The 23102-nt window shown below is 42.5% G+C and overlaps 1 long non-coding RNA gene across 2 annotated transcripts in view; it reads left to right on the plus strand.

Annotated features, from left to right (window-relative positions):
• The first annotated feature begins 638 nt into the window (after positions 1 to 638).
• Positions 639 to 23102, plus strand: part of LOC132501739 (uncharacterized) — a 54529-nt gene continuing 32065 nt past the window's right edge. For both annotated transcript variants that reach the window (XR_009534301.1, XR_009534302.1), the window contains exons 1-2: positions 639 to 829; positions 1977 to 2073. This is a non-coding gene — a long non-coding RNA (uncharacterized LOC132501739). The remainder of the gene's footprint in view (positions 830 to 1976; positions 2074 to 23102) is intronic.

A 23102-nucleotide genomic window follows, 5' to 3' on the forward strand; every position in this document is an offset into this window, starting at 1 on the left:
TTTCTAACTACAAGAAAAGAGTGTGGCATGTGATCCACAAAACCAGTATAGAGACTATACTTATCTGGAAAAGAAATGATAAAATGATGGTTTCAACAGAGGCATATGCATTTTTGAGTGTTTTATTTATATCAAATTGGATAAAATGTGTGTATTTCTCAGACAGAAAAGACGTGTCGAGGTAGAAATGTACCTTTCAACTATTCATGGGTACACAAGTACACTGGGGAGACTGTAAAAGTTCAGATTGTGATTCAGTAGGTCCGGTGGGCCTGAGTTCTATTTTTTTAACAAGCTCACTTTTAACTAGTGATGCCACAGTCTGATTCATTATCGACAATTGTGAATAGCAGAGACATAATTAGAAAGGTAAAAATTCATATTTAATTTTGAGCTTAAAGTGTTTTATGGATTTTACACCTTTAATAGGATAGTAAGCACAGCAGCAACAATCATTTGTGAATATTTACTATAGACCGTGTATCTTTCTAACTTTGTAGTGTAGGACTCCAGGAAAAATGCCTGGGCTGCGGTCACAGTGGGCGGGGCCGCCCCTCCAGGACCCTCGACGGGGCCCTGCGCTCCTGGCGGCTCCCTCCCCCGGCGCCTCCGTCCCTCCCAGAAGGCCTCGGGGCAGAGCGGTCCCACCCACTGCGCCCAGAACGGAGCCCGCGTTTCCGCAGAGCTGGAGCTCCCGGCTCGGGGTCTCTTCCCTCCGCCTTCACGGAACTGCCCCGGAGCCCGCGGCGAGGGCGGCCTCACTGACGCTGCCGGCTCTGGAGGGGCCCCGGAGGCCGAAGCCGCGACAGTCGTGCGGACGGCGGGCCGGGTAAGTGGGCGCCGACCCTCCGCCTGGTACGGTGCCCTGGCGGCAGGGCAAGACCAGCTTCTGAGGGGCAGGGGTTCGCTGCCACCCGCCGCTGCTGTGCAGAAAGGGCGGCCCCCAGCGTCTGGTCCCGGGAACTTCGGTCCCTCCTCTCGCCCCTGCCCTCGGCCTGGCTCGCGGGGCCTGGGGGGCGTGGGGAGGGGGTCGGCCTGAGTGTCCTGAGGGGAAACGGGGCAAGGGAGGCGCAGGGCCCGGCTGCAGCGTCAGCGCGCCTCCCCGCGACTGCGGGGAAGGCGGCTAAAAACTCCTCCCGAGGCTCGCAGGCCCCTTATTCAGCGGAGTCCCTCTGCCCTCCTTCCTCCCTGAGCTAAAGGACCGGGGCAGGGGATAGGGCAGGGCACTGGCGCGGGTAATGGGGACCATCAGCAGGTGATTGTTAACTAAGGAAAACCGGCTCTCCCAACGTGAGGAATGCAGCGCTTTTCTTTGTTTGCGGAGATGCCAGAGGCTGGGCTCCCTGAATTCCTTCCTTTCATATGCACCTCAGCGCTCTGGGGCCTGCATTCTGTATTTGCATATCCTGACATCCTCAGGGCTCGCGGCTCACACTGGAGGGCTGCAAGGGCTGATGACTGTGATATCCTTTGTTTACTGAGATGGCAAGAAATATTCCATTTCTCACAGGCTTGAGGGGCACAGAGTGAAAAGGGTAGGAGAATCTCACTCGGCATGTACTTTGGTTTACATATAGATAATATGTACACTTAACTGTGCTACTAGAGGTTCTCAAGTGTGATCAACTTGTACTACTGCCCTCTATGTATTAACTTCATGAATATCATAAGATACATGCCTATAGAATTGACTTAATCCATTTAAATAGGATAATGGTTTTTAAAGGAAACATAATTGAAATATGACAACAAATCCCTTACCACTAAAGGCTGGGTCTGGAGCAACCTAAATAAATGTTCCATTGTTAAAATATTGAAAGATGTATTCAATAGAAATATCAACAAAAATGACAAATGATGAGGGCAGCAGAATGTTGAAATGTTCTATCTTTATCCTTAAAGTGGCAGAACATCATGTATTAGTAGGCGCTGAGGGCAGAAGATGCCTGATTTATACCTTTGTCATATTTGTACAGTTGTTTCAACAAGTAACTTAAAGACCAAATGGAAAAAAAGGAGGTTTGTGCCTGAGATCATGTTGATGTGAAACCAGGGATGGCCACCTTGTCCCAGGTGAGTTAAGTTTACCTGGCAGGTAGACCACAGAGCTCCTGAGAAGCAAGGGTTGGAATTTTTCTGCTGGGTGCCCCTTAGGTTCTGTGACTTGACTGATTGTGAGTCATGTTTCGGGAAAGACCTGATCACAGGAAAAGGGTGGGGAAGAGTGATTTGGGGAGCAGCTAACAACATGCATCACGGCTCATGGCTTGAATGAATTTTAAAGAAACAGGAAAACAAATGCTTCTTATGGAATCAGAGAATGTCCAGCCGGACAATCCCAGAAAATGAGGAACACCCATCCCATTTTCCAGATGAGAAAACAGAGGCCCAGCAAGGTGAAATCCCTCACCCAAGTTGCACCCGTCTCTCCTCCCCACTACATGGTTCATGAAAGCACGACTTTTCCTGTCGTGATCACTGCTGAACCCCAAAAAGGACCAGGCATCTAGCCGCTGCTCCAAAAATTTTGGTTGACTGTAGGAACAATGCTATTTCTTTCTTTCTCACTCTTATTCAGGATTGTGCCAAGAACTCCCCAGGCTGCAATGTAATTCGATAAATGTAAATATTAATTGAGTTTTGTTGTGATGAGGACTTAGGCTTTGGAGGTAACAGACTTGGTTCAGATCTTGGTTCTGCCACTCAATAGCTGTTTGGCTTTGGGAACATTACTAAACCTCTCTGAGCTTATTTCCTCCTTTGTAAAGTGGGGATACATGTATCTGAGCCAGCAGAGCACCTGCATGAGAGATGTGCACTAAATATTGGTCTTTCTCACTCTCCCACGCCATCTCTGTGCTTCCCAGAGAAGATGTATAGAAGGATATAGTACTTTTTAAAATTAATTAATTAATTAATTAATTTTTGGCTGTGTTGGGTCTTCGTTGCTGTGCGCGGGCTTTCTCCATTTGCGGCGAGCGGGGGCTACTCTTTGTTGTGGTGCGCGGGCTTCTCATTGCAGTGGCTTCTCTTGCTGCACTTGTTGTGGAACACCGGCTCTAGGCCCACGGGCTTCAGTAGTTGTGGCCTGCAGGTTCACTAGTTGTGGTGCATGGGCATAACTGCTCCGCAGCATGTGAGATCTTCCCTGACCAGGGCTCGAACCCATGTCCCCTGCGTTGGCAGGCATATTCTTAACCACTGCGCCACCAGGGAAGTCCAATATAGTACTTTATAAAGAGGGGTTTTAGTTGATTTCAGATAGTGTACATGTTTCTTGTAGAAAAGATTTTTCCACTATAGAAACATTAACATGCAATACCACTACAAATGCAGTATTCTATGGGTTAGACATTATCAGTAAATTTTATAAGTAATTGGGCAAAGGCCAAAGCACTAGGTACTGGGGAGTAAGAAGTCTCAAGTCTGGGGTGCCCCCCCACCCCAATTTCAAGAGCAGGGTGTGTTTTTCAAATCCATATTTCATCTGGTCTTTGTTTCTCATCCATCCTCTGTGTCTGCCTTTCACAAAAGGCTCAGATCCTCCACTTTCACACCTTCCTGGCTGGCTGTGCTCCAGCTCCCGTCCTGGAACCTCTGCACGCATGGGTGTGTCTGCTCTCCCTGGGCCTCACCAGCTTTGCCAGGGAGCTGCTGTATTGTGCACTGCTAGCTGTACCCCAGAGTGCCTAGACCCTTCTGGTACATGAAGTACACCCTCATCACCATGAGTGCACGCCCATCCCCTTACCTTATATCCTGCCTCTAAGCCAGGCTTGGGGGTGACTAGTGTGCATTCAGCTATGTGAGGTGCTGGGATCAAAGTGAAGTTCCCAACTTTTGAAGTTGCAGGCTTGAGGGGCACACAGTGATGTAAAGTCGGGTCACCTGACTTAAAGGGGGGGCTGATTGCTTTAAAGCCGGGGCAGCTGGCTTAAACCCTGCGTCCCTCCGCTGCAGGACGAGACCAACTTTGGCGCTGCTCGGGTTTGCTCCAAGCCAGCACTGCTGTGCAGGAAGAGCTTCCAGTAGCGCCTTAGTGCGGGGGGACTTGGTCCGTTGTCTTGCCGCTGCCCTCAGAGCGGGACCACCTGCTCTTCTGGAGGAGAATCAGGGAGGGGGAAGTGCAGAGTCCCGGCTGGAGTTGCGGCACCCCTTGTCTGATGGCAGGGAAGTGGGGACGGGGCTGTGTGGTGTCCTGGGGCTGGACTCACCAGGTCGACTCAGCCTCTCAGCCTCCTAACCTCACCCCACACACCCCACAAGAGTCTCCGATAATATGTAATTGTGCCTTAGGTTCTCGGTCTTCAAACTCATACCCAGGTTCCCAGGTCCCTTGATTTAGCCAATTCCTCTGTGCTCTTTCTTCTATTAGATACAGTCCCAGAGGGAGGGGCTGGGGGATGGGACTGGAGGGACCCCGGCAGCACTGGCCTAGGCTGACTAAAGAGATCCAGGGCCTGCGCTCTCACACATGTGCGAGGACCCTTAAGGCGCAATCGAGGGGGCCAGTTAGAGGCAGTCCTTGTTGCCTCAAGTGAGTATGGATCACCGTCGTGTGGGGAGCACGCTGACCCCTGAGAAGTACTGTTAGGAGGATGTGTTCCTCCCTCGCCTTCAAGGACGTGGGTGGGCTTCAGGGCTCCATTTCCCCTCCCGACCTCCAGGGCTGACTGCACCCCAGCGGCCTTGCAGACCTGGCTTCCTGTCCCAGAACTTGCCAGGCTCCAGGAAGAATCCAGACTGCAGAGATGGTGCTTGAGCGCTCCAGCTTAAGAAGTGCTGTCCCTGGGGACCCAACAGTGGAGGGAGGAAGGGTGAAGGGAGTAGGGGGGTGGGGTTGGGAGGGGTGGCTGCCCTGGGAGACGTTGAGATAGAAATATCGCCCCCCACACCCCCTGCCCCTGCAACTGACTGACCCACTGATGCCATAGGATCTCAGGCCCTTTTAGTCAGGGATGCCTTGGTTTCTTTACTCCTGCGTTCAAAACTATGCAAAACCAACTCTTCATCCTCTTGCTGCCTGGCCAGGACTTGTAAAGCACTGTTCTTTTGGAGCACTCGTTCCCTAAACTGCAGTTTGGAGCTGTCCCAGCTATTTAAAGGTGTTCTCCTTAAACTGAGACTAAATCCTACTCTTTTGGAAAAACGCCCTGCACTTCTGAGGAGATCATGTTTTCTGCCCATTCCTTCCTTCTACTTCCCTCTTAAGAAGCCCTGTGCTCAAAGGGCTTGGTGACTTATTTTTTGCTTGATGTCAAAAAGAAACCTTCCCCATGCACCGCAAAAATCTTTCCTGGGGCATAGGTGTTTCAAAACCATGACCGTGTTTTGCAGTCAGTATACACTGGGTAGACTGCCTAGCAGTCCCTCTAAGAGCCAGAGGTGAGCGTAATCAACTTATCTGATTGGATGCCCTTCAAGTTTAGGAAGGTCCCATTCTTATGCCCCAGCAGATAAGACAGGGCCCTGGATGGCTGTGGCTGTGATTAGATAACTTCTGATGATTTTATTTCCCTTACTGAGCTGCTGCTTCTAGGTTAAATTCATTTTATTACCTGTCCTTTTTTTTTTTTTTTTTTTTTTTTGCGGTACGCGGGCCGCTCACTGTTGTGGTTTCTCCCGTCGTGGAGCACAGGCTCTGGACGCACAGGCTCAGCGGCCATGGCTCATGGGCCTAGCCTTTCCACGGCATGTGGGATCCTCCCGTACTGGGGCATGAACCTGTGTCCCCTGCATTGCAGGCGGACTCTCAACCACTGCGCCACCAGAGAAACCCTACCTGTACATTTTTAAAGAAAGACTGAAAAAGTCACTGTAATAGGTCAGGAGTCTGAGCTCAGGGTTAATCAAAGGTACTCACAGGGAGGAAGGTGGATAAACATAGGTGCGTAAAATAGGAGGGTTGGCAAGTACAGCCAAGACAACCGGGCTCACTGTGCGCACTAATAAAGGCCAGAATCTCCTCATTTATCTCTGGTGGGAAGTTCTGATGGTTTCTCAGGATCAAACTCAAATCATATTCAAACTAGGGGGCTTCCCAGAAGGCGCTGAAGCACCGGCAGAGCCCACCTGTGCTCCCACCTTGGCACTCCAGGATCAGAGTTGGGTTTGGAGATGTGGTTGCTGTAACCCCAAGGAGGTGAGCAGAGAGGAGGAGTTGATTACCGGTCTCCTCTGACTCTCTGGCCCAAATTGCCTGGCTTCACGGTGGGGGTGTAGAGTTTTGCTTTGAGCAACTTATGGGGCACTTCCAGACTGGTGGGGTTGCCCAGTGGCCCGACAGTCTGACAGGCTGGCTGCGGTGTGACCGCCCTTTGTTTCTTCAGAATCTGTTCATCAGGAGGTGCATGGTTGCGGAAGCCCATTCACCGCCACCCCCCGCCCCGAGGGTGATGGCACCTTCCCTGGCTGTACCCTATGATCACCAGGTACTTGAAATGAATGCAAGGTTTTTGACTTCAAGGAAGAGCTCACATAACCCCTTCTGCCTCATAATGTGTGGGATTTACTATAATGGAAGGACATTATAAAGAACAGGTAGAAAACTCACCTGTTGGTCTCCATGTAGGAGTTTATTTTGCATGAATCTCTCCTACATGAGTAGATAGCAGAGGTTTATTTTTGTTCCCATGTGTGTAGTTGTGGCAGAGGACACAGGTATGGTGGTTTGAAGCCCTCAAAGAAATATTCTCAGAATTCTCAAGACTTCTCTTGATTGGAACCGAAAGAGACCTGGGAAAGGAGGAAAAGCAAAGGAGGAGGGAGAACGAATGGCTGTTTCTCAGTAAATTCACCTTCCTGGTTGATTTTTCTGTCTTCTCATTTCTTTTAACTTCTAGGTATGTCTAATGGAATGATGTAGAAAGGCTGATTTTTATGCTTTAAAAGATTTTACATCACAAAGAAACTAGAAGTGGCTAACAGAACTTATTCACATCAATGTTACATAGAGACTTTGATATTAAATTTGTATACTAAAATGGGTTAATCCAAATTTTCTCTTTCTTTTTGAGTGAATATTTGTAACATATTTTTGTAGATAATAATTTATCCTAGATATACAAAATTGTGAGAATGGGTACCATTTTTCACCACTTAAATGATTTCTTTTAAATGAATAGATCGTACACTTTAAAGGCCAATGTTGTCTTACATGTTGTTTTTTAATTCCTTGATTTCCAAAACTTGTGTTTATTTAATTGATTTCTATCTAATAATCTGTCTCTCCTTTATTGTTTCTTACTTTATATTTTATTGATCTATAGTTAATTTACATTATTATATTAGTTTCAGAGGTACAACATGGTGACTCATAAATGTTTAGGTTCTTCTCCATTTATACTTATTATAAAAGAGTGGCTCTATTCCCCATGCTATACAGAACGTCACTGTAGATTATTGATTTTATACATAGTGGATTCTTCCTCAGAATCTCCTACCACTATTTTGCTCCTCCACCCTGTCTCTCCCTGCTGGTAACCACTAGTCTGTTCTTTAATCTGTGAGTCTGTTTCATTGTTGTTGTTGTTGTATTCAATGTTTTAGATGCCACGTGTAAGTGATAACCTACCAGGCTTGTTTTCTCTGCGGCTTATTTTACTAAGCATAATACCCTCCAAGTCCATCCATGTTCTTGCAAATAGCAAAATTTCATTTTTTGCTGAAGTCATCATAAATATCATTTTTTATCCCCTAACCTATTGATGAACACTTAGTTTGACTCTATATCTTGGCTATGGCAAATAACGCTGTTATGAACATTGGTGTGCAGTTATTATTTTTTTTTAAATAGTGTTTTTGTTTTCTTCTGATATACTCAAGAGGGAAATTGCTGGATATTATGGTAGTTCTATTTTTAGTTTTTTGTGGAACCTCCATTCTTCTTTCCACAGTAGCTGCACTACTTCACATTCACATCAAGAGTTTACAAGAGTTTCCCTTTCTCCACATCCTCACTAACCTTTGTTATTTGTGACCTTTTTGATGACAGCCATTCTGACAAGACTGAGGTGATATATCTCATAGTTTTGATTTGCATTTTATTGCCGATTAGCTATGTTTAGCATCTTTGTGCATTCTGGCTGTCTATCTGTATTTTTTCCTTGGAAAAATGTCTATTTAGGTCTTCTCATTTTTTAAAAAAATATTTTGGGTGCTGTTCTGATATTGAGTTGCATGTGCTGTTTCTGTAGGTTAGATATGAACCCTTGCTTGGTCATCTTTTTGGTGTTAACCTCTTATCATGTGCAAATATTGTCTCTCCTTCAGCAGGTTGTCTTTTCATTTTGTCTTTGGTTTCCTTTGCTGTGCAAAATCTTTTAAGTTTAGTGAAGTCCCATTTGTTTATTTTTGCTTTTGTTTCATTTGCCTTAGTAGACTGAACGCAAAACTGTTGCTATCATTTATGTTGAAGAATGTTCTGTATTTTCCTCTCGGGGTTTTGTGGTCCTACATTTAGGTCTTTATTCAGTTTTGCATTAATTTTATATACGGTGTGCTAAAATACTCTAATTTTATTCTTTTCCATGTAGCTGACCAGTTTTCCTAGTACCACTTATTGAAGAGACAGTTCTTTCTCCATATTGCCTGCTTTGTCATAAATCAATTAAATATACGCGTGTGGGCTTATTTCTGGGATCTCTATTCTATTCCAGTGATCTTTGTGTCTGTTTTTGCTCCGGTCCGATGCTCTTTGATTACTGTCGCTTTGCAGTATAATCTGAAGTAAAGGTGCCTGATGCCTCCAGCTCTGTTCTTTCTCAAGATTGTTTGGCTATTTGGGGTCTTTGTGTTTCTATACAAATTTTAAAATTACTTTTTCAAGTTCTATGAAAATGCTTTGGTATTCTGATAGGGATTGCATTAAATCTGTAGATTGTCTTTGGCAGTATGGTTATTTTAACAGTATTAATTCTTCCAGTCCATGCACCTGCTATATTTTCTCATCTTTTTCTGTTGCCTTCAACTTCTTTCACCAATGGCTGATACATTTCTGAGTACATGTCTTTTACCTGCTTAGGTGTGTTTGTTCTTAGGTATCTTATTATTTTTAGTGTGATTGCATATGGTATTGTTTTCTTAATTTTTTTCTTTCTGACAGCTTTGAGTTTTGTTTTTTTCTTCTTTTTCTAATTCCTTCAGGTGTAATGTTAGGTTGTTTATTTGATATTTTTCTTGTTTCCTAAGAATAAGCTTGTATCACTATAACTTCCCCCTGTGAACTGCGTTGGCTGTGTCCCATAGATTTTGGATCACTGTGTGTTCATTTTCATTTCTCTTGGGTATTTTTAGAATCCCTCTTTAATTTCTTCACTGTTCCTTTCTTCCCCTTTTATTCATCTGTGACGTGAGGACTATCTTTAATATTATGTTTGGATTTCTTTCAGGTGTGTGTGTGTGTGTGTGTGTGTGTGTGTGTGTGTGTGATTATTTAAGTTGCTGAGCTCTTAATTTTACATGGACACTAACAACCCTGCATTGTTACCCTGCTCCCCCAGTTACTGAATTTGACCTTATATTTTACATCTACTTGTTTTGTGTGTCCCTTAACTTCTTATTGTGAATATAGATGATTTTATTACTGTTTTCTTTCATCCTTCCTATTAGCTGTGTACATGGTTGATTTACTGCCTTTGTTGAATATTTGCCTTATCCAATGAGGTTTTTCCGTTAGTAAGTTTCCTTTTCTAATTTTTATGTTTCAGTCATGGCCTTTTCTTTTTCACTGAGAAAAGCCCCTTTAAGATTTCTCATAAAGCTGGTTTGGCGATACTGTGCTCTTTTAGTTTTGCTTCTCTGTAAAACTTTAGATCTCACCATCAAATCTGAAGGAGAGCCTTGCTGGGTAGAGTATTTTTGGTTATAAGCTTTTCCCTTTCATGACTTTAAATATATCATGCCACTCCCTTCTGGCATGCAGAGGTTATCCTGAAAAGTCAGCTGATAACTTAATGCAAGTTCGCACGTTTGTAACTTGTTGCTTTTCCTTTGCTCCTTTTAATAGTGTCTTTTTATCTTTATTTTTTTGCCATTTTCATTACAATGAGTCTTGGTGTGGTCCTGTTTGGGTTGATCCTGTTTTGGCCTTACTGTGTTTACTGGACTGGATGTCTGTTTTCTTTCCCAGGTTATGGAAGTTTTCAGCTCTTATGTTTTCAGGTATGCTCTACACTGCTTTCTCTTTCCTTTTTGCTTCTGGGACCAGTATAATGCAAATATTAGTACACCCGATGTTTCACATGTCTGTTCAACTTTCTTCATTTCATTTTAATCTATTGTTTTACAGTTCATCTTCAGTGATTGCCAGTACTCTGTCCTTCAGTTTTCTGATTCATTCCTCTGTGTCATTTAGTCTACAGTAGTTTCCTTTTAGTGTATTTTTCATTTCAGTTATTGTATTCCTCATCTCTGTTCTGTTGTTCTTTAGTGCTCTAACTCTTTTTAAAAAAATTCTACCTTCTTGCTCTGGTCGTCCACTCTTCTCCTGAGTTCTTTGATCATCTTTGTAGTCATTACCTTGAACTACTTTTTGAGGAGATTGGCTACCTCCACTTCACGTAGATCCTCTTCTGAGTTCATTGATCATCTCTGTAGTCATTACCTTGAACTACTTTTTGAGGAGGTTGGCTACCTCCACTTCACGTAGATCTTCTTCTGAGTTCTTTGATCATCTTTATAGTCATTACCTTGAACTACTTTTTGAGGAGATTGGCTACCTCCACTTCACGTAGATCCTCTTCTGAGTTCTTTGGTCATCTTTGTAGTCATTACCTTGAACTACTTTTTGAGGAGATTGGCTACCTCCACTTCACGTAGATCCTCTTCTGAGTTCTTTGATCATCTTTGTAGTCATTACCTTGAACTATTTGTTGAGGAGATTGGCTACCTCCACTTCACGTAGATCCTCTCCTGAGTTCTTTGATCATCTTTGTAGTCATTACCTTGAACTACTTTTTGAGGAGGTTGGCTACCTCCACTTCACGTAGATCCTCTTCTGAGTTCTTTGATCATCTCTATAGTCATTACCTTGAACTACTTTTTGAGGAGGTTGGCTACCTCCACTTCACGTAGATCCTCTTCTGAGTTCTTTGGTCATCTTTATAGTCATTACCTTGAACTACTTTTTGAGGAGGTTGGCTACCTCCACTTCACGTAGATCTTCTCCTGAGTTCTTTGGTCATCTTTCTAGTCATTACCTTGAACTACTTTTTGAGGAGGTTGGCTACCTCCACTTCACTTAGATCTTCTCCTGAGTTCTTTGGTCATCTTTGTAGTCATTACCTTGAACTACTTTTTGAGGAGAGTGGCTACCTCCACTTCACGTAGATCCTCTTCTGAGTTCTTTGATCATCTTTGTAGTCATTACCTTGAACTACTTTTTGAGGAGGTTGGCTACCTCCACTTCACGTAGATCCTCTTCTGAGTTCTTTGATCATCTCTGTAGTCATTACCTTGAACTACTTTTTGAGGAGATTGGCTACCTCCACTTCACTTAGATCTTCTTCTGAGTTCTTTGATCATCTTTGTAGTCATTACCTTGAACTACTTTTTGAGGAGATTGGCTACCTCCACTTCACTTAGATCTTCTCCTGAGTTCTTTGATCATCTTTGTAGTCATTACCTTGAACTACTTTTTGAGGAGATTGGCTACCTCCACTTCACGTAGATCTTCTCCTGAGTTCTCTGATCATCTTTGTAGTCATTACCTTGAACTACTTTTTGAGGAGATTGGCTACCTCCACTTCACGTAGATCTTCTCCTGAGTTCTTTGGTCATCTTTGTAGTCATTACCTTGAACTACTTTTTGAGGAGGTTGGCTACCTCAACTTCACGTAGATCTTCTCCTGAGTTCTTTGGTCATCTTTGTAGTCATTACCTTGAACTACTTTTTGAGGAGGTTGGCTACCTCCACTTCACGTAGATCCTCTTCTGAGTTCTTTGGTCATCTTTCTAGTCATTACCTTGAACTACTTTTTGAGGAGATTGGCTACCTCCACTTCACTTAGATCCTCTTCTGAGTTCTTTGATCATCTTTGTAGTCATTACCTTGAACTACTTCTTGAGGAGGTTGGCTACCTCCCCTTCACGTAGATCCTCTTCTGAGTTCTTTGATCATCTTTCTAGTCATTACCTTGAACTACTTTTTGAGGAGATTGGCTACCTCCACTTCACGTAGATCTTCTCCTGAGTTCTTTGGTCATCTTTGTAGTCATTACCTTGAACTCTCTGTTGAGGAGGTTGGCTACCTCCCCTTCACGTAGATCCTCTTCTGAGTTCTTTGATCATCTTTCTAGTCATTACCTTGAAGTACTTTTTGAGGAGATTGGCTACCTCCACTTCACGTAGATCCTCTTCTGAGTTCTTTGATCATCTTTGTAGTCATTACCTTGAACTACTTTTTGAGGAGATTGGCTACCTCCACTTCACGTAGATCCTCTTCTGAGTTCTTTGGTCATCTTTATAGTCATTACCTTGAACTACTTGTTGAGGAGGTTGGCTACCTCCACTTCACGTAGATCCTCTTCTGAGTTCTTTGATCATCTTTGTAGTCATTACCTTGAACTACTTTTTGAGGAGATTGGCTACCTCCACTTCACGTAGATCCTCTTCTGAGTTCTTTGGTCATCTCTGTAGTCATTACCTTGAACTCTCTGTTGAGGAGGTTGGCTACCTCCACTTCACGTAGATCCTCTCCTGAGTTCTTTGATCATCTCTGTAGTCATTACCTTGAACTACTTTTTGAGGAGTTTGGCTACCTCCACTTCACGTAGATCTTCTCCTGAGTTCTTTGGTCATCTTTGTAGTCATTACCTTGAACTACTTTTTGAGGAGATTGGCTACCTCCACTTCACGTAGATCCTCTTCTGAGTTCTTTGATCATCTTTCTAGTCATTACCTTGAACTACTTTTTGAGGAGGTTGGCTACCTCCACTTCACGTAGATCCTCTTCTGAGTTCTTTGGTCATCTCTGTAGTCATTACCTTGAACTACTTTTTGAGGAGGTTGGCTACCTCCACTTCACGTAGATCTTCTTCTGAGTTCTTTGATCATCTCTGTAGTCATTACCTTGAACTACTTCTTGAGGAGGTTGGCTACCTCCACTTCACGTAGATCCTCTTCTGAGTTCTTTGATCATCTTTGTAGTCATTACCTTGAACTACTTTTTGAGGAGGTTGGCTACCTCCACTTCACGTAGATCCTCTTCTGAGTTCTTTGGTCATCTTTGTAGTCATTACCTTGAACTACTTTTTGAGGAGATTGGCTACCTCCACTTCACGTAGATCCTCTTCTGAGTTCTTTGGTCATCTTTATAGTCATTACCTTGAACTACTTGTTGAGGAGGTTGGCTACCTCCACCTCACGTAGATCCTCTCCTGAGTTCTTTGGTCATCTTTGTAGTCATTACCTTGAACTACTTTTTGAGGAGATTGGCTACCTCCACTTCACGTAGATCCTCTTCTGAGTTCTTTGATCATCTTTCTTGTCATTACCTTGAACTACTTTTTGAGGAGGTTGGCTACCTCCACTTCACGTAGATCTTCTCCTGAGTTCTTTGATCATCTTTGTAGTCATTACCTTGAACTACTTTTTGAGGAGGTTGGCTACCTCCACTTCACGTAGATCCTCTCCTGAGTTCTTTGATCATCTTTGTAGTCATTACCTTGAACTACTTCTTGAGGAGGTTGGCTACCTGCACTTCACGTAGATCCTCTTCTGAGTTCTTTGATCATCTTTGTAGTCATTACCTTGAACTACTTTTTGAGGAGATTGGCTACCTCCACTTCACGTAGATCCTCTTCTGAGTTCTTTGATCATCTCTGTAGTCATTACCTTGAACTACTTCTTGAGGAGGTTGGCTACCTCCACTTCACGTAGATCCTCTTCTGAGTTCTTTGGTCATGTCTGTAGTCATTACCTTGAACTACTTGTTGAGGAGGTTGGCTACCTCCACTTCACGTAGATCCTCTTCTGAGTTCTTTGATCATCTCTGTAGTCATTACCTTGAACTACTTTTTGAGGAGGTTGGCTACCTCCCCTTCACGTAGATCCTCTTCTGAGTTCTTTGGTCATCTCTGTAGTCATTACCTTGAACTCTCTGTTGAGGAGGTTGGCTACCTCCACTTCACGTAGATCCTCTCCTGAGTTCTTACCTTGTTCCTTCCTTTGGATCGTGTTTCAGTGTCACCTCATTTTTCTTAACTTGCTGTTTTTATTGCTGTGTATGTAGTAGGTTCGTTACATTTCCTGACCTTCTAGAAGTGGCCTTTTGTAGGAGAGGTCCTATGTGTCCCAGAAGCCCACTGTCCCCTGGTCACTAGAACTATATGTTCTAGGTGTACCCCCTATGTGGGCTACTTGGGCTCTTCTATTGTGGTGGGCTGACTGCTGTGGGTGGTCTGGTAGGCTTGGCTGCCCCCAGACGGCTTGTTTGACAGACTCTCCTTGTATGGAGGCTGTCTGTGCTGCTTGGTGAGGCTAAATCATAAGGCAGTTGGCTGCACGACTCTGTGGGACACCAAATCTAGTGCTGGTTCACTTATGGGTAGAATTGCAGTCCAGGTGATATCAGGGCTAGTGCCCAGTCACTGGTCCTGGGGCGATGCTGGCTACTGGGAGGAAGACACAGGTCCTGAGTTCTGGCTGCAGGGCCCAGGAGTCTCAGAGTTGGTGTTGGATCACTGTTCCTGACACAGCTATCTGCAGGGTCTGGGGTATCCCTAATCTTGTGCTGTCATTCTGATGGGCAGGGTCAAGACCCAAGTGAGTCCATGGCTGCTTCTGGCCTGCAAGTGAGTGTTCTGGTCACACAGGCTGCTGGGCTGTGGTATTCCTGGAGCTGGTGTGTGCCTGTTGGTGTATGAGGCTGATCCCACTGCTAGAGCAGATTTGCTGTTGGGTAGGTCCAAGCTCCATCCAGTCCCTGTGCAGCAATCACCTGCCGACGGTGAGACTGATTCCAAGGCCAGAGCAGGCTCACTTGTCAGAGGGGCCAAGGACTCTGGGGCTGGTGCCTCTCCACTTAGGTGTGGAGGCTGGTCCTGGGGCTTTTGGTGGCTGGGCCCATGTCCAGCGGCAGCTGTGCATTGAGAGGGTCTGAAAGCAGCCTGTTTGCTGGTGGATGGGGCTATGCCCCTGCTCAGTCAGTTGCTTGGCCTGCAGCATCCTAGTACTTGTGTCTATAGTCTGGTGGAAATGGGTAGGGCTAGACCCTGAGGCTAAAAAGATAGAGGGAGGACTCTGAAATTATGCTTGCTGGTACCAGTGGCCACGAGGTAGAAGGAGCTCCCCCAAGTGGCTGCTGCCAGTGTCTGTGTCCCTGAGGCTGTGCTGTAGTTGCCTCTGGACTCTCTGGGAGACTCGCCAAGATCAGGAGGCAGGTGTGACCCAGGATCCGTTCAAATGACGGCTTCTGTTCTGATTCTCGGGTCATGTGGGATTTTGTGAGCATTTTTTTTTTTTTTTTTTTTTTTTTTTGCGGTACGCGGCCCTCTCACTGTTGTGGCCTCTCCCGTTGTGGAGCGCAGGCTCAACGGCCATGGCTCACGGGCCCAGCAGCTCTGCGGCATATGGGATCTTCCCAGAACGGGGCACAAACCTGTGTCCCCTGCATCAGCAGGTGGGCTCTCAACCACTGCGCCACCAGGGAAGCCCTGTGAGCATCTTTTAATTGTGGAATCTCTATTTCCCACAACCCTCTGGCTCTCTGGAAAATAAGCACCACTGGTCTTCAAAGCCCAACTTTCTAGGAACCCTTCTTTCCAGCACAGGGTCCCTGGGCTTGGGAGCCTGATGTTGGGTTCATACCCCTTGCCACCTGGGTGCACCTCAGGAATTGTAATTATTCTCCCATTTGTGGGCCACCCACCTGGGGGGATGGGTCTTGGCTCTGGTGAGATTTTGCCCTTCCTTCTGTCTTGCCGAGGTGCCTTCCTTGTATTTTTAGCTCTAAAACATCTTTTATGGTAGGTCCCGGCCTTTTTCATCAATTGCTGTTCTGTAAAGAGTTATGACTTTGGTGTGCCAATGAGAGGCATCAGGCTCTGGGTCTTTGAATGCTACCATCTTGGACAATCTCTCCACTTCATTCTTAAATCATATTATTTAATTTTTCTTAGTATCTTATTTGACTAGCGACAGTTTGAAATTTATCACTCATGTTTACTTCTCCTGTTTTAAAAAAATTGAATAGTGCATTCATTCATTTTGAAATGAAGGTAGTGACCTGTGAATTTCCATACCTCAAAAATCAAGGATAGGACAAAAGCCTTTTCTACCTGTGTTACCCTCAAACTCTGCACCCCACACCAGCTTGGGGATTAAGCTCTTGCACCCATGCTCACCTTCTTTTTTTGGACCGTTAACCATCGCTGCATCTGTGTGTGTGTGTTGACAAAGTGAACTCTAGTCTTTCCAGTTTTTGTGTTTTGTTTTTTGGATTAGGGAAGAGTCCTACTATGAATGTACATTTACTGGTCTGCTGAAGTTCATATTAAACCTGTCAAGCACATTACCAGAATTGGAATTGCTTGTATATACACTTTGAGAAATTTTAGAGACAATGGTAGAACAGAAGTAAATTGTATTTCAAATCCCACAATATTCTCAGACCATGAAAACCCTTTCCTTTTTAATATATTTGTGTGTAGTTTATCTTTTTGCCCATACTGTATTTCCCAGAGATGGGTAAGTGTTACGTTTCTTGCTAGCATATTTACGGTATTGTTCAAAGTCAGGCGTTTGGTGATTTAACATGATCATATTTCCATGAACTTGCAAGTACAAGATCTTCTCTCACACTGTCTTTTACTCCCTGCTTTTTTATATTGCCCTCCTAATTCTCAGTCCTGGTCTTTCTTTATGTTCTTCATCAACCTGGATAGGTTATACTATTTTCTCCGTTATTGAAGACCAATAGAATAGAATAGAACACCCAGAAATAAACCCTGATATATGGCCAAATGGGTTTTGACAAGTTGCCAAGTCTTTTCAAAGTAGAAAGGATAGTATTTTCAACAAATGATGCTGAGAAGTTTTGTTGTCAACATGCAAAAGAAGGAAGATGGACCCTTACCTAGCATCATATGCAAAAATTAATGAAAACATATCAAAAAACTAAATATAAGACCTAATAAAATAAAAAGTCTTAAAAGAAGACACAGGACAAGAGATTCATGACATTGTATTTGGCAGTGATTTCCTCAATATGAAACGAAGGAACAACAAAAGTACAGCTAACAAAAAAATAAACAATTTGCAGTACATAATTTTAAAAAATGTGTATCAAAGGAATGTAAACAGAATAAAATGGCAACCCACAAGATGGGAGAAAATATTTGAAAGCCATCTATCTGAGAAGAGATTTCTATTCAGAATATACAGAGAACTCCTACAACTCAACAAGAAGCAAACACCCTGATTCAAAAATGGATAAAAGACTTGAATAGATGGTTCCTCAAAAAGAGGTACAAATGACTAAGCACTTGAATAGATGCTCCATATCACTAAATGCATGTTTATATATTTGTGTGCATGCATACACACACAAGCACACAGACACATACACAAGCAGAAAACAAGTATTGGTGAGGATATGAGGGAGTTGGAAGCATTGTGCTCTGTCAGTGGGAATGTAAAATGATATAGCTGCTTTGCAAAAGAGTATGGCAATTTTTCAGATATTGAAAAATAGAATTACTACATGATCCAGGAATTATACTATGAGGTATACCCAAAGGAATTGAAATCAGGGTCTTAAAGTAGTATTTTTACTGCAGTGTTTAGAGCAGTAATAATCACAGTAGCTAAAATATGAAAGCAACCTAAGTGTTCATCCACTAGTTCCTGGATAAGCAAAGTGTGGTATACCCATATAATACAATATTATTCAGTGTTAAGAAGGAAAACATCTAGGAATATGCTACAACATGGATGAATCCTGAGGAAATTTAGCTACCAAATATGCCATTTTTGTGACTTTTAGTGAGTCATAACAATGCAACTACTTATTTCAATTATATGGGGTACTTAGTGTGGTCAAAACCATAGAAATTGGGAGGGTAATGATGCTTTTCAGGTGGTTATGGAACAAAAAGGAAAGTTATGTTTAAAGGATATAGAGTTACAGTTTTAAAACGTAGAAAAGAATTAGAAAGATAAATGGCGATGTTGATCGCCCAATAATATGAATGTATTTAAGATCACTGAACGGTGCACTTTATAATAACTAACATGTTATATTTTATATTATTTGATTTTACCAACATACAAAATTGGGAAAGAATGTAATATCAGGAAAGGGAGTGGCCCTGGGATACAGCAGAGAGTAATCAGAAGGGTGAGACACTGCATATGTTGAAGAAGAAGAGCTGAGAGTCTTCATTGGACAGAAGAGACTTTATACAAAAGAAACAAAATTCCTCTGAGGGTGTATTAAATAGATATCTGTGGGTGTACTGCTATCTCCCCTGGGTTATCTTTAAGAGTCTTTACTAAAGTCCATAAGGCTTGCTGAGGCTTTTTTAAAAACTGGATTCCCTAGGAGATAATTAGAGGGTGGTACTTAAGTCTATGTCTAAGTTGACAGATTTTGCAGGGAAGACGAACCTGAGAACAGTGGAGGTCCTGAGAGTGTAAGTACATGGAAATTGGAAAAAATAATAATAAAGGGAATTAGGAAAACTTTTGACTTCGAAGGTCATGTATTACTGAGTCAGACCTGAGGTTTCTAAGGAGTTATATACACAGTTGCTATTTGGATTGCTTGTTGATGAAGATCAACAAGATCAGTGGAAAAACTAGAGTCGTTTCCAAGTGTAGGTAAGATATAATGAGAGGATGGAGGTGGAAAGTAGGGAGGCCCAGAGAAAAGTGGGAAGGTCATACTGGGCCAAGATGGTGGTAATATCCAGCAGAACGGATGGTAGGGCAGACTATGCATTCATCTTTTTTATTTCGGCTCCCCACCTCATCCTTATTAATTCTTTGGGAATATTTCATTGCTCTGTGACGCAGGTACAGAATTCGAGTGAGGAGACTACACCCTCAGTGTCCAGCTGTCTGAGTCCTCAGTGTGCTTCAAATAATGGAGAACTATTGCTGCTTTATGAGAAGAGTTAGTACCTCGTAGCTAAGCTTTAGCTGGAGCTTTTGCAGGATTGATTCCAATTTATATATAATGTTGGCATGGAGGTTCCTCCTCCTCTTTTCTTGACCACTATGAAATGAATCTATATTTCTCAATATTTGTGTATATCAGATAAATACATTAAGTAAAGGAATCTTATATATTGCTCCCTGCATAGTTTGCTCTTTCTTGTTTCTCTTTTACCTTTACTAAATTAGCACAGGGAGAGACCGTGCAATGTTCTAATCAGGAGAGATTAGAACATCATATTTCTAGAGAGGTTGGTTGGACAGAGCAGGGGTCCCAGTGAGAATCAAAGCTTCTGTTTCTACTTGGAAGTGTACCTGCATAGAGTAGAGGGCTCCAGGAAATATCCTAGAATATTGCAGTGTCCCTGCGGGAGATCATTAAGAGAGGCAGGATCTGGTCCCAGATCAGTGTACTATGACATGTTTGTCAGTCATCTGGTGTGAGATTCTCAGAGCCAATCCCGTATGGTAAAGCTGAGTGCAGAGTATGAAGAACCTGTGAAAGCCTTTGACTGAATGTTAAAGATGAAGCTCTGATTTTGGGGAGAATTTTCTTACCTGACTGAATGTCACCCTTCTGTGGGGATGAGATTCTGTGCTTTTCTTCTCTTGATGACCACTGACTGAAAGTCATTAGAGGATCATGTCTAGACAGCATTCTTTATTTAATTTCTTAAAGAAGAAAACATAGAAAACATTTTTATCCACTTTCAAATTGAGGATCAAGGGGAATGACATCAGTGAAAATGTCAGAGTAGGGAGCTCTAGCTTGTGTCCATCACCAGAAACACTGACATACGTGGTAAAACCTGTCAGAATGATCTTATCAACACATGTAAGTTTTCTTTTCGCCCTGTAGATTTATCTTTCACTGAAACTTAACTTACTACAGAATGTGGAGAATAAACAGGGAAGTAGAAATTGCATTTCCTGATGAGAGAATCACTAAGTCACATTAGCTGTTCTGAGCTATGTCTTACTCACCGTGACTGTAACTAAAACAAACAAACAAACAAAACACTTTTTTTTTGTAAGTCAGTTCTGACATTTCCTTGTTAAAGAAAAGGTAACAGATACAGATTTAGATCTACCAGAATTGCGCAAAATGTTGATTGTACCTGTGCTGAATATATGAGCATGACCTGCTACAAATCTTCATTATACTTATTGCCACAACTGACAAATTCCCTTTTGCCACTCCTGATATGTTGCATGTAAGGAATGCATAGGACACTAACCCCAGCTGGTCACAGGTAAACTCTGCCACATGGATTACTGCATGTTTTCCTGCTGGAAGAGCACACATTCTCGAGTATCATGACTGCAGAGTATGTGGGCTCTTCTTTTTTCTGGATAAAGGTTAGATAATCACCTAATTTTATGAGAAATATATAAATTGTATTTGCATATTCTTCAGGTTTTTATTTATCCATTCTCTTTCAAGTCCTAAGTGCAAATATTAAAGTGATTTCCAAGAGGGTGGTAAATAAGACAGCTACGTTTATGCTCCAAAATTAGCAATAAAGCATAATACAATTGTAAATGCATTAATGTGTGATTAATATGTAGATACTTATGTAAATACAATTTTAGTAATGCTTTGTGGAGAGCTTCAGAATCTAGGTATTTTTTTAAAAAAAGAATAAGGAGTTCTTGAAACTCTCAGGGAATTATATAGAAGTCTTTGTGTCTATAAATATCAATCTGGAATAATGCATTTTCTCAGAAATAAACTAGGCATAAAATTGTAGGGAAAAACTTCATGAAATGAAAGAGCATGTGAGATGGACATACAAGAAAAAGAATATTCTCAGAGAATAATGAACAGTGTGAATTTCAGCAGAAGTGTAATACAGATTCAGAGAGTAAAACTTTGGAGAGCCTAATTATGAGTTCCTCATATTGCATCTTTGGAGAGACGGCAGTCATTTGAAATATGATCTTATAAGATGACGTTAACATACTTAAATACTTTCGTTTAGAAATGACCACTTAGAACCAGAATAAATGAAAGAGAGCACAAAATTATGTTTCTGTTGATTTTTGAAGATCTCAGGTGAGTGCTGATAATTTCAATATATATGATTTCGGGCTTCCCTGGTGGTGCAGTGGTTGAGAGTCCGCCTGCCGATGCAGGGGACACGGGTTCGTGCCCCGGTCCGGGAAGATCCCACATGCCGCGAAGCGGCTAGGCCCGTGAGCCATGGCCGCTGAGCCTGCACGTCCGGAGCCTGTGCTCCACAATGGGAGAGCCCACAACAGTGATAGGCCCGCGTACCGCAAACAAAACAAAACAAAACAAAACAAAACCATGATGTCTTTCACTGCAAAATAAAGGAGCTGTTACGGTGGAGGATTCCTGGACTGAATGTCAATATTATGACATGGTGTGAGTGTGTTTCGTGTTTGGGAATTACAATCATTGTTGCTTTTGTTGTGGTCATCCATTTACAATGCTTGGTGTCAGTTGATTTTTCTCTTGTAAATATAAAATGCAGTCTGTGTGTGTGGAAAAAAGAAAACATACATGATGTCTTGATAAAGTTGTATGTAATTTGAGATCTGGAAAAAAGCATTTCTTTTCTGTAATGCTAGGATGCTAATTGGACATTGTTGCAAGAAAGATTTCAGGATGCAAATCTCGTGTCTCTAAGGTGGGAAGCCAGTTCATGGCGGAACATTCTATTACACTTGTGTGAGTGCAGAAATATTTCTTTGGAAGGAAGAGATCACGAATCCCTTTTTAACAGTTAGTGGTTTATAGTATACCGATTGAGCAAAATGGGTATTTCTGAACTTTAGAAAAAAATAATATAGTTTTTCTGCATTTATATTATGCAGCTGATGTAGAATATCAAAAATTCTTTATTTTGAAAAACAATGTAATCAATTTGACATAAGTCATATATATTGAACCTGTGGTACACACACACAATAAAACTTACATTCAAAAAATCTTTTTCACTTAAGAAATATTTTCTAGTGTAGTTGATTTACAACGTTGTGGTATTTTAAAATACATGTTTATTAGAGTATAATTGCTTTATAACACTGTATTAGTTTCTGCTTTACAACAAAGTGAATCACCTATATGTATACATATATCCCCATATCCCCCCGTCTTGTGGCTCCCTCCCAGACTCCCTATCCCACCCCTGTGGGGGACATAAAGCACCGAGCTGATCTCCCTGTGCTATGCGGCAGCTTCCCACTAGCTCTTTTACATTTGGTCGTGTATATATGTCAGTGCTACTCTCTCACCACGTCCCTGTGTCCCCTTCAGCCCTGTGTCCTGAAGTCCGTTCTCTACATCTGTGTCTTTATTCCTGCCCTGTCACTAGGTTCGTCAGTACCATTTTTCTGAATTCCATATATATGTGTTCACATACAGTATTTGTTTTTCTCTTTCTGACGTACTTCACTCTGTATGACAGACTCTAGGTCCAACCACCTCACTACAAATAACTCAATTTTGTTCCTTTTTATGGCTGAGTAATACTCCATTGTATATATGTGCCACATCTTCTTTCTGTATTCATCTTTCGATGGACATTTAGGTTGCTTCTATGTCCTGGCTATTTTAAATAGTGCTACAGCGAACATTGTGGTACATGTATCTTTTTGAATTATGGTTTTCTCCGGCTATATGCCCAGTAGTGGAATTGCTGGGTCATATGGTAGTTCTATTTGTAGCTTTTAAGGAACCTCCATATTGTTCTCCATAGTGGCTGTATCAGTTTGCATTCCCACCAACAGTGCAGGAGTGTTCCCTTTTCTCCACACCCTCTGCAGACTTTATACATTATTGTATTAATTTCTTCTGTGCAGCAAAGTGATTCAGTTATATATATATATATATATATATATATTCTTTTCCATTATGGTTTATCACAGGATACTGAATATAGTTTCCTCTGCTGTACAATAGGTCTCTGTGGCTTGTCCAT

The sequence above is a fragment of the Mesoplodon densirostris genome, chromosome 14 (genome assembly GCF_025265405.1).
Source record: "Mesoplodon densirostris isolate mMesDen1 chromosome 14, mMesDen1 primary haplotype, whole genome shotgun sequence".
Lineage (NCBI taxonomy): Eukaryota > Metazoa > Chordata > Mammalia > Artiodactyla > Ziphiidae > Mesoplodon > Mesoplodon densirostris.